This window comes from Schistocerca cancellata, chromosome 5, assembly GCF_023864275.1.
Source record: "Schistocerca cancellata isolate TAMUIC-IGC-003103 chromosome 5, iqSchCanc2.1, whole genome shotgun sequence".
NCBI classification, from domain to species: Eukaryota; Metazoa; Arthropoda; class Insecta; order Orthoptera; family Acrididae; genus Schistocerca; species Schistocerca cancellata.
In genome coordinates this window covers 254492155-254504196 of record NC_064630.1, presented here as the reverse complement: position 1 = coordinate 254504196, position 12042 = coordinate 254492155, and the positions used below count along the sequence as shown (strand labels likewise).

General features: G+C 44.4%; 1 protein-coding gene across 1 annotated transcript in view; it reads right to left on the bottom strand.

The window, feature by feature from the left end:
• LOC126188474 (mucin-5AC-like) overlaps positions 1 to 12042 on the bottom strand; it is a 223555-nt gene that overhangs the window by 71314 nt on the left and 140199 nt on the right. The gene's annotated exons all lie outside the window — the stretch shown is intronic.

Genomic DNA, 12042 nt, shown 5'->3' with positions numbered 1-12042 from the left:
CACGCGTGCATGTTCAAAGGAACAATGCATCATGATTCGGAATAACGCAAGCACTGCAATATCGTGTTTTTAACACGGTCTGTCCGCCAGCGCCAGGGTGGCATTTACATGCCGACAGCGCCAGGGCGTGCCGTATCGTAATACGCACCGCCCTGCAGGGGACCTGTGTTCTGCCAACTGATGACCACTGAATGGCTCAGAGGTAAGACTTGTAAGGTGGAGTGAGAGGATACCACATCGCTCTTTTGTGGTTGGGAGAGTGGCACCCACAGCTGTCAGGCTGGCGCCAAGCTAACTGAATTGTTGTCGACTCTGCTAGGAAACAACAATACCAGCTATCATTGACTAATATAAATAACTTATCGTGTGGGAGAACGGAACTCGCTTACGCATACGTGAAGAAGTCCATATTGGCAGAAACTAACAATACGACACGTAGTACGAATAAGAGATTGCCTGTTTCTGAGCTCCAGCACTAAAAACTCCCAATATTGATTAATTATAATAAAGACTGCTGCCTTTTAGAATATCTCTGATTTGTCGCCACTTGGAAGAATCGCTGCCACTGGTGGTAAAACCATGCACAAGACTCATGCTCACAAAGAAAGAGTAAGAAAGAAATTCAGCTTCTTGCTGGGAGTGCTCTGCAGAACGACACCATGCGAGACTAGACAGGGGACTCTTCAGCAGAGAGAGGGCTTCGGGCTCTGGGCCACTAGAGGAGCCACTCACGGGCGCCGATAATGTTAAGCATTTAGGCATGGTCAGCAACAGCAGCGATCATTAACCGATTTGTAAGAGGCATGTGAAGAATTTGGACAGATTTTAGGACTTCCATTATTTAATTAAAGTTCGCTTATTAGCAGTTGTAGTCTCCACATGTGCTGAGTCAAGGGAGTAGGTGCATCCACGATTCTTTCTGTAGGTTTTCCTTTCCTCTTTGATTAAGTTTCGGCACTCAGTGTGTGACTTCTACAAACGTAGTTGTTTCTCTAAATGCTCTGTTGACTTCAACGTATTGAACTCAGACACGTTATCCGTTCTTTACCAAGATGATGGTATTTTAATTTAGTTGAAGACAGTGTTAATATTTCATGAACGTAATTGTCTGCTATCACTTGTGCACTTCGTGTTGAATTTGAAATCTACAGGGACTTATAATAAACAGGAGCTTATAGAGGCCACTGTTTCATTCTCTCGTTTGATGAGTTCCCTATCTTTGTGAATTACAGGACCCGTGTTTCAAAATTCAGTTCGTTAAATTGTCTGTTGCACGACACCTGTAGTTAAATTCACGTGATCCTATAGGGAATGATCTGTTTATCGGTAGCGTCACCCACTGTGGTTCAGTCTGACATCCGTAGAAGTATGTCTGTTGCTCAGCTGCAGCCTCACAAATGGTATGGTGTTCATCGTCTTCGGCGTCTCCCTTAGGTAGGAATTCGTTATGGACTGTTGTATTCTCCAACAGTTTACTGGACGTAAGTTTTTCTACAATACAATAGCTGGCTGTACAATAGATGTAGACGTCCATCGATCTAGCCGGAGATGTGGTTCCTCTCGGTCGGCTGGTACTTCGATCGGCGGTGCAGTACAGCGGCTTCGGTGATATCTTCTCGGAGACTCTGCTATAGCGGTTGCCATTAGCAGCGGACGAAGACTGGTCTGCCTTTTTTTTCTGTATTGAATTTCAATTCCCCCCGAAGGGGGCGGGCTGGCAGCAGCTTAGTATGCCGCTCTTCAGCCTACAGACTTTGTTAGAAAGATGAAGAGAATAAATAATAAGCCTTCATACTGTGATCAGAATAAATAATAAAAACAGGCGATAAAATCGGAGACTTAAAGAGTAACATGGCGAAAAGAAATCGTGGAACTTAAAACAAAGAAGAGAGGGATGATGATGCTAATAAAATACATACAAAGCAGACAGGTAAAACAATAGACAGACAATTAAAAACAACACGGCGACAGTCTGGTTTCTGTTCGCAAAAGACATAAAATTCACACCTAGCGACAGCATGGTTTCTGTTCGCAACACGAGAAAGACGAACGACACTGAACAGTCACTGGAACACTGCACTAAAAAGGTGGCAAATGTGACATACCACAGCCGAGAGCAGGTGGGGGGAAACTGGACAGATGATGGGAAAATAAAAAAGGGGGGAAAGGAGAGTAAAAGCGAAGGGGGGGGGGAGCCGGGAAAGGAGCTGATGGAGGATGAGGATCCATAAGAGGGGTGGGGGGCGCTGGGCAGACGCGACAGGGAGTGGGGTAGGCAGAGGAGGGGAATACAAAAGGACTCGGGGGGGGGGGGAGAAGGGAGGTAGGGAGAGGTTTAGTGGGGAGAAAACAGGATGGAAGGGGGGAAGAGGGAGCCCAGGGAAAGGACAGAGGAAAGGAGGGGGAGTGAGGATCAGAGTTGATAGGAGGGATCAATGGAGGGAGAGAGAGCATCATCCGGGAGGGGGAGTTGATGGAAGCCACCTTGGGAAAGGAGATGTAGGGTGTAGAGATGGAGGGTAGGGGGGACACAATGGCGAAGACGTGGCAGGGGGAGGGGGGGTCTGCCTTCGACTGGCCGGGCCTATATAGTGAGCTGGAGCCAATAGAAACCCGGCGTAGGAATCCATGGCCGGATATGTCGCGGCGACCACTACAAGGAAAGGTTCCTATTAATCGACTGGAATCTTCGGCGTGTTTACCTGATGTCTTCGACTGTTTGGCTGTTGGTTTGTTACCCTCATAGCGTGGCTGTTATGCGGTGCTGCCTGCCATTTAGGGGAACACGATGACAGACAGTACATGGACCAACTCCTTGCTGTGGAAAAAGGGCGATCAGTATCGCGTTAGTCTTGGATTTCGTCTGTCGAATATTTTTGGGTGGCAGGGAAGAAGATGAACAGCACTCCATTGACTGTCGCTTGGTCTCCGGATCGTATTGGTAGCAACAGATTTCATTTGCTGTAATGACGCAGATGCCCTGCAAAGCGTTACAACGTTGCTTCGATCAGTTTCACAACAAGTGTTTGCTGACAGCTTTACGGACGATGTCAGAAGTGTGTTGAAACTAATGGTGATTACTTTGAAGGACTGTAAAGGTATTTTATTTGTAACTCTTGTTTCTTTTATTTTCTGAGACCATTCACCAAACTTTTCAGAAGGACCTTGTTTGGTGCCATATGTTAGCTTTAGTACATAGTATATTAATTATTATGTTTGTAGATTTATTTATATAAAATGACTGTCTACTAACACTAGAAAATTTTAAATCATATGTTCGAATTTTTACTTGAAGGGCCTATTGCATTAATGTCTCATAACGGTCGCTGGATCCCTCACTAAATTGTTAACACTGGTCCACGGTAGAGTTGTACATTTGAATTTGGCGAGATAGGAAGTGCTCACCTTATTTTAGAGTGATACGTTTCGTTACACAGACAAGTATATACACTGCCTGATAAAAAAAGTAAACTACCCAGAAGGGAAGGAAGAAACGAAATGAAACATCACAGATATGTGATGTTATTTCAGTGATCTCAAAATTGAGTCACATGTACAAGAAACGTGGCACTACGAGCCCACTTATCAATATAACGTTGCACCTCATCTCGACTGGCGGCATGCTTTAACTCTGTTGGGAAGGGTGTCTTAAGGCCATCACAACTGATGCAAGCTGGCCCACAATGTCCATAACTAGTCCTTGGTGTCTGGATTCTGGCACTGATACGGAGATGAAGTTCGAGCCCGTCACAAGTATGTTCTGCTGGGCACAAAACTGGCCACGGGAGTACCTCAACATCACGCTTGTACACTGAAGCGCCAAAGGAACTGGTATGAGTATTCAAATACAGAGATATATAAACAGGCAGAATCAGTCACTGCGGGAGGCAACGCTTATACAAGACAACAAGTGTCTGGCGCAGTTGTTAGATCGGTTACTGCTGCTACAATGGCAGGTTATCAAGATTTGAGTTCGAACGTGGTGTTATAGTCGGCGCACGAGCTATGGAACACAGCATCTCCGAGGTAGCGATGAAGTGGGGATTATCCCGTACGACCATTTCACGAGTATACCGTGAGTACCAGGAATCCGGTAAAATAACAAATCTCCTACATCGCTGCGTCCACAAGAAGATCCTGTAAGAATGGGACCAACAATGACTGAAGAGAGTACTTCAAAGTGATAGAAGTGCAACCCTTCCGCAGATTGCTACAGTTTTCAATGCTGGGTTTTCAACAAGTGTCAGCATGCGAACCATTCTACGAAACACCACCGACATGTTCTTTCGGAGCTGAAGATTCACTCGTGTACACTTGGTGATTGCACGACACAAAGCTTTACTCCTCACCTGGACTCGTCAACAGCGACAATGGACTGTTGATGACCGGAAACATTTTCCTGGTCGGACGAAGCTGGCTCTGTGATGATGTGGAGCGTGTGTAAAAAATGGTTCAAATGGCTCTGAGCACTATGGGACTTAACAGCTATGGTCATCAGTCCCCTAGAACTTAGAACTACTTAAACCTAACTAACCTAAGGACAGCACACAACACCCAGCCATCACGAGGCAGAGAAAATCCCTGACCCCGCCGGGAATCGAACCCGGGAACCCGGGCGTGGGAAGCGAGAACGCTACCGCACGACCACGAGATGCGGGCGGAGCGTGTGCAGTTGGAGTGATAAGGGACCCCTGATACATCTAGATACGACTCTGACATGTGACACGAACGTGAGCATCCTGCCTGATCATCTGCACTAATTTATATCCTTTGTGTATTATGACAATCTTGGGCAATTCCAGCAGGACAATGCGACACTCCAATCCTTAGAATCGCTACAGAGTGGCTCCAGGAACACTTTTCCGAGTTTAAACATCTCCGATGGCCACCAGACTCCCGAGACATGAACTTTGTTGAGAGTATCTGGGATGCCTAGAAACCTGCTGTTCAGAAGAGACCTGCACCCCCTCGTACTCTTACGGATCTATGGACAGTCCTGCAGGATTCATGATGTCAAGTCCAGTTAGTCGAGTCCATGACAGGTCGTTTGCGGCACTCCTGCTTACTCGTGGGGGCTCTACACGATGTTAGGTAGGTCTACCTGTTTCTTTGGCTCTTCAGTGTAGTTCATAGAAACATGTGCAATGTGTGGACGAGCGCTGTCTCGCAGAAAACGGCACCACGATACTATCGCATGAGAGGTAACACATGGGGACACCGGGTGTCTGTGAAGTACCATTGTGCCATCAGACTTCCCTCAGTAACAGCCAGTCGTCATCCGAAGCTATGTTCGATGGCTCTCCATACCATGATGCAAGAAGTAATATCGAACCGCCTCTCCACAACATTGGAGCAATGGGACCTGTCCTCAGGTAACTGCCACGCTAGCCGACGATGGTCATCCAGGATAGTGTAGAATAGCGATTCATCCCTGAACTAAGCGCGACTTCATTCGTCAGCAGTTCATGCTTCCCGATCACGCCACCACTCGATACGCAGTTATTTGTACTGTGGCGTTAACGGCAGTGTACACATGGGACGGTAAGTCCCTAGTCTAGCTGCTACCAGTCTTCGGCGAATGTTGCTAGATTACACAGAATGTTTTAGGAAATCCATTACCTGTTAGGATGTGCATGGTGCATAATACGGCGATCCTCAATTGTGGTGGTCACACGTGGTCCACTGAAAGCTTACGATGAGTATGCCTGCATTCACTTTCCCATGCTGTCCTATATCACGTCACTGCACATCTGAATGTCCCACAAATCTGGATATTGGACGATTCGACCAGCCGACCAAATGTAGGCCCAAAATGAGGATCCTTTGAAACACTGCCAGGTGCTGATAACAAGTCTTACTATAGTACACGTCATCTCTGTGTCTTTCACAGTAATCGCTCAACGTTTGACGCTGTTCACATCCCTTATATACTCTACAAGGTCTCGTAACAACACTAAACACGAAGAGCACTGATGCATTGATGGCCATCCCGTTACAGACCGAACGAAATGATGCAATGGTAATGACGACTGTTAAAATCCGAGTCCGACCATCCAGATTGAAATTTTCTATGATTTTCCTAAACTTAAGGAAAACGTCAAAGTGGTTCCTTTGAAACGGTACGGCTTATTTTCTTCCCCGCGCTTCCTTAATGCGAGCTTGTGCTCCGTCTCTAACTACTTTGTTGTCGATGGGACGTTAGCTTCTAATCTTCCTTACCATTTTCTTCTACCTGTCACGGAGAATTGCACCTGTAATCATTTACGTCGCCGGCCGCTGTGGCCGAGCGGTTCCTGGCGCTTCAGTTCGGAATCGCGCTGCTGCTAAGGTCGCCGGTTCGAATCCTGCCTCGGGCATGGCTGTGTGTGATGTCCTTAGGTTAGTTAGGTTTAAGTAGTTCTAAGTCTAGGGGACTGATGACCTCAGGTGTTAAGTCCCATATTTCTTAGAGCCATTTAAACCATTTTTTTTTCATTTACGTCCACCTCCCCCCCCCTCCCCATGCACCTAATGGTGTCTGTGTATACGAAATTACAATAGCATCCAGGGGTGCTTAATTTTTTTGCCGGTCAATCAATACACAAGATGTTTCAAAAATTATCAAGTATTCCTGAAGAAGGTAGTATTGGTCCAAAGCTAGAAGTAAGGTTCCAAAAATTAGCTCGCAAACCAGTACTTGTTGAGATACTGGCCGAGTAATGCGTAGCATTCGGTCGTGTAGGACGTCATAAGAGATGGAACAATAAATTACCGCAATACACATACGCTTGGCTAGATGCAAGTCCTTAAGTAGTCATGAATGTGAGGCATCAGGATGGTTTAGTTATTAGCTTATAGACAAGAATCGTCTGTGACAGGCTCATAGGGCCATACACTGTATCAAACAGAGTAACAGACGTTACGTAGCACCGATTTCTGCGCGCTGAATTACCAGCGTTGCCCTTTCAGAGGGGGAGCGACTGTGTTTTACTCACGAATGGGCACCACCTCATTTTCTACGAATTGTGTGAAAGTACCCAACGCAACGTTTCATGAGCGATGGAGTATCGAGGAGGTGTTGGAACTAAATCCGCTGAATTTCTGGCTGCAGGGGCATTTAAAGGCACTAGAGTATGCCCAAACTGTCGACGATGTGCAGACGTTACAGCAGTGTGTGACCAATGCATGTGTCGCAAACCGAATGGAGCCAGCTGTATTTCAACAAGTTCGTGGTTCACCGGGTAACCGTATGTACATTTAAATAGTATTGACTAGATACTAAACTGGTTCGTTACACCCAGAGGGAAGATTAGGGCTTTCTGTGCGGAATAAATCATCTGAAGTTTCTACTTAAAGGCAAGAAGTGGTCTCGAGGAGAGTTAATTAAGTGGAATTCATGGATGTTGTTCTCTGCCGAGGGGAAAGAAAATCATGCTGATGTTTGCCGCGCGTCAAATTTACGATCACATAAATCGCGGATAAGGCTGCTTCCTCGCCTGTCGGCTGACCATTAGCTTGTGACCCCAATAAACTTGCTCATTTTCTGGTCTCATAAATAATTGCCCTTCATATGAGGCTAAAGAAAACTGCATACCTTTCGGCCAGTTTGTCAAGGAGGCGGGCTCCATCTATTTTCTTGGCGAGGTGAGGCTGCCGCACGGTGTACATGCGTCTGTGTTTCACCTCGGTGTGATATCCGCCCACGACAACGGATAACGGTCAGAGTCAGCGTTAGGGAATACTATCAAAGTGCACTGCGACCTGCGCAGTGCAATCAGTGACAAGTATTACAGGTCTTAAATGTTTCACAGTGAATTTGCGTGCTAAGCGTCCCTTGTGGTGGCGTGGGTACAGAAGGACGCTGTTAAATACTGGAGCAGACTGTATCTCATGGACACACATGTATCAAACCAGCTGATTTTTCGCTGTTGTCAGGATACTTATTAATACCATGTGACCCTCTTCAGTCCCCCACCTCGTACCTATAGGTTCTAGGAATATCTTACCCCCAGTACTTTCCCAGAAGGCAAGTGGTACATGTACCAAGCCTGCGTGAAATACTTCCACGCATTCCACAATTTCTTACGCTTCACATGTCAACCTACTTCTCTTCCACCACCCCACCACCAGCCTCATTACCCTATCCACCTCTGTTGGGCAAGTGTCATGAGACCTGTCACCAGTCAGGTCAGTAACCGGAATATTATACGAGTACATTATATGCACCACTCCACTCCTAAGGGTGTCCAACCACGGGAATACTAAGTCAAATATACACCAAGGTGGCTTAAAATTGCTCGTTAGTCGTTAACAGTTGAACTAGCTACGTTTTCATTACGTTGATAATAGGTGGACGTAGAATGTATTTCATACTCTAGTAGTTTAACATTTCTCAAAGGAGAACGGACATGAACCTCCCAACCCCCCCCCCTCCCCCCCCCCCCCCCCGAAAAAAAGGAAAGGCGTTTATATTTTTGTACATAATCATACGTTTCCAAACATCTCAGTTTTCTTTTGGAGAGTAAAGCAGTATGAAAACTAAGAGTGGGGAAACTGAGAAGGTATTATGGGAAATTACAACCTATTTTTACACAGGTTAGTTTGCAGTTTCTTGCATCGATGTGCTTGTTTCTTGACCGCCTGAGGAGATCACTGCAAAAGCGCACATTCACAGATCTATATTTTGTAAATTCTGATTTTGTCAAAGTTGTGAGAGTTCATTGGTATTATAGTTCTTAAATCAATTGCATCATACAGTTCTCTCAATTGCAGTTTGTTGTAAGTTCTCTACAGACATGTACTAGCACTTACGTCAACAAATTATAATATTAAAAAAATTAATCACTATTCTTATTAAAATCCAGGGCATCTGTGGCACATTAAAATGAGGACGACAAAAATTAGCTTTTTTAGCGGGTTGGGAGGGGGGAGAGACTGTAACAAATTCTGAAACCCCCTCCATCTCGCTCCCCAGAATCGAAACTGTTAGTCAGTTAGTCTGTTCCTCGCTCCATAGATTAAATTCACGATAAATGATATGCTTTGACGCATGCAGCAGCACAAAAACAGAACGCTTACACACAACTTCAGAAATATAAAAAATAATAATTTATGGCTACATGCTGGGTATTTACAATTTTCAATGAATAATTGTCTCTATTCAAAATTTTCCCTGTGGTATAGAAGGAACTGACCACAAAGAAGTTTTCTCACTGAAGTGGAGTGACCCAAGGCATCAGAAGTGGCGGGTGCAACATTTGCTGTCACAACAATTCGTTTCTGGAAACGCTAATCCTTTCCACTACTGGCTACGAAAACCTCGGAGAACGATTTGCCCTTGACGTTGTATTGGATACAGTTTTTTGTGGGGCGAACTGCAGTTATTTCCATAAAATTTCCCTCAGCGCTGACGCTGGTAACTGAAATTGGTGATTAAATGCCCCGCACCACCAAACTGATTTCTGCGGCTTTGGAATGCAACTGTCACTCGATGAGTCAGATAGGTCCTTTTTAAGATGCACTTGCCTCTCAACCCCTCCACCAGCGCGTCCTGTCCCATCTCTTTCTTTAAGTGGTTCGTTTCACCTTCCGAACGATGTTACAGGTCTAGCACGACATACAAATTGCCAACTAGATTTTGAGGAACGTGCTTGTAAACTGTCCATGTTTCTACATGGAAATTAGCGGTGCCACCGCGAAAACAGCAGAAAATCGTCTGTGATGAGCCCATAGTGCATATTTTATCTATGGGGATGCATGAAGACCTTTGAGAACGAAACTCAAGTAAGTGGGGTAACTGGGTGTTTGGGTCCGAGTTCTTGTTTTCATCGTAGAACAGGGACATCTCAGAGACGGCGACAAAATTCAGTGTGTCTTGTAATCCGTGCAATGTGACCAGCAGTTGTTGGTGTAAACAAAGTAGGGGGAAGTGGAGTAAGAGCAGGTACTCGGGTGAAACTTGGTACCGTGTTTCTGATATCATTACTTATGCTCTCTGGTGGAGAGACACAGAATTCGCTCCACTAATGAAGGCAAGTTCATAGGATTTGTGGATCTGAAACAGCGTTCGACAATGTAAAATGGTGCAAGCTTTTCGAAATCCTGGGAACATATGCAATACGTACAAAAAGCCAAGAGGTAACAATAAGAGTAAAAGACCAAGAACGAAGTGCACGAAGTATAAAGGGTGTAACATAGGGATGTAGTCTTTCGTCACTTCTGATCAGTCTATATGTCGAAGAAGCAATGTGGAAATAAAAGAAAGGTGAAAGAGTAGGATTAAAATTCAAGGTAAGAGGATTCGCTGATGACATTACTACCCTCGGTGAAAGTGAGGAAGAACTATAGGATCTGCTGAATGGAATGAACTGTCTAATGAGTGCAGAATATGGATTTAGAGTAAATCGGGGCCATGCGTGGTAGCCGGGCGGTCTGAGGCACCTTGCGACGGTTCGCGCGGCTCCCCCCGTCGGAGGATCGAATCCCTCCTCGGGCATCGATATGTGTGTTGTCCTTAGTTTAAATTAGACTAAGTAGTGTGTAAGCCTAGGGACCGAGGACCTCAGCAGTTTGGCCCCATAGGAACTTACCACCAATTTCCAGTAAATCGAAGAAAGGCGAAAGTAATGAAAAGAAGGAGAAATGAGAACAGCGGGAAACTTAATATCTCAATTGGTGATCACGAAGTTCATGAAGTTAAGGGATTCTGCTGTCTAGGCAGCAAAATAAACCATGATGGATGGAGCAAGGAGGACATAAAAAACAGCCTAGCACTGGAAAAAAGGGAATTCCTGGTCAGGATAAGTCTACTAGTGTCAAACATAAGTCTTAATTTGAAAAAGAAATTTCAGAGAATGTACGTCTGGAGCACAGAATTGTATGGCAGCTAGACACGGACTGTGGGAAAACAAAAACAGGAGAGAATAGAAGCATTTAAGATTTCGTGCTACAGAAGAATGTTGAAACATACGTGGGCTGATAAGATAAGAAATGAGGAAGTTCTCCGCAGAATCGGCGAGGAAAAAATATATGGAAAACACTGACAAGAAGAAGAGACAGGATGATAGGACATTCGTTAAGACATCAGGAAATAACTTGTATGGTACTACAAGGAGCTGTAGAGGGTAAAAAAAGTACAGGAAAAAAGAGTTTTGTATACATGCAGCAGATGATTGAGCATATCGGTTGCAAATGCTACTGTGAGATGGAAATCTTGGCACAGAAAGATAAAAGAAAAGCCCAAGAAGAAAGAGCGACCATATTAGGGTGTTGTTACCCTTCATTTCACGGCGTCAGTAAAGGTACGTTTGTTGTACGGTATCAACTGAATAATGTTCTTATGATTTTCAACTGCGATTATTTAATAGTCACTTCACTTATAAAAACTCTGTTTAGTCAAGAAAATGACATGTTCTTTTATTTTTAAACTGCAATTATTTAATAGTCATTACACTTACAAAAATTGTGTTTAGTCAGGAATATTACATGATTAGTAAGTATTTATACACTAGCAAACAACGAGGATTTGGTTGAGCAATAGAATGCTTTTGTTCCGTTTTTATAACCTCTGCTCTTGGGATATGACCAGACACACTGAGTGAGGTCAAGACCGGGCAGTACCCAGTCAATCCTTTGACAATGATTCCGTGGATGAAAACGATAAAAACAGTTCGACGTCAGATGCTTATATTTTGACGACGTATTTTCAAATTCAGAAGGCGATTGGATTCAATGCGAAAAATGACTTCGCTGGTTCAGAAAAGCTGTAGCGGAGCATATGTGGATTGTTACTTTACATGTGAAATTTATGAATAATATTATTAGTTAAATCATATTTCAGTAAACAACTCTGCCGCTTTTCTAGTGAAAATCTTGTGTTTCTATATTCCCATAAAGTATTTATGAGTGCCCACTCCTACTCCACTAGTGGGATAACACGAAGTCATTTGACTTTTTCTATGAAGGAACCTCTCACTAAAAAGTACTGAAGCTACTAGTTTTAAGGACTAATATATTGTGCCCAATTAAATAACGAATATTTTTTCTAAATCTGACAATTTATAA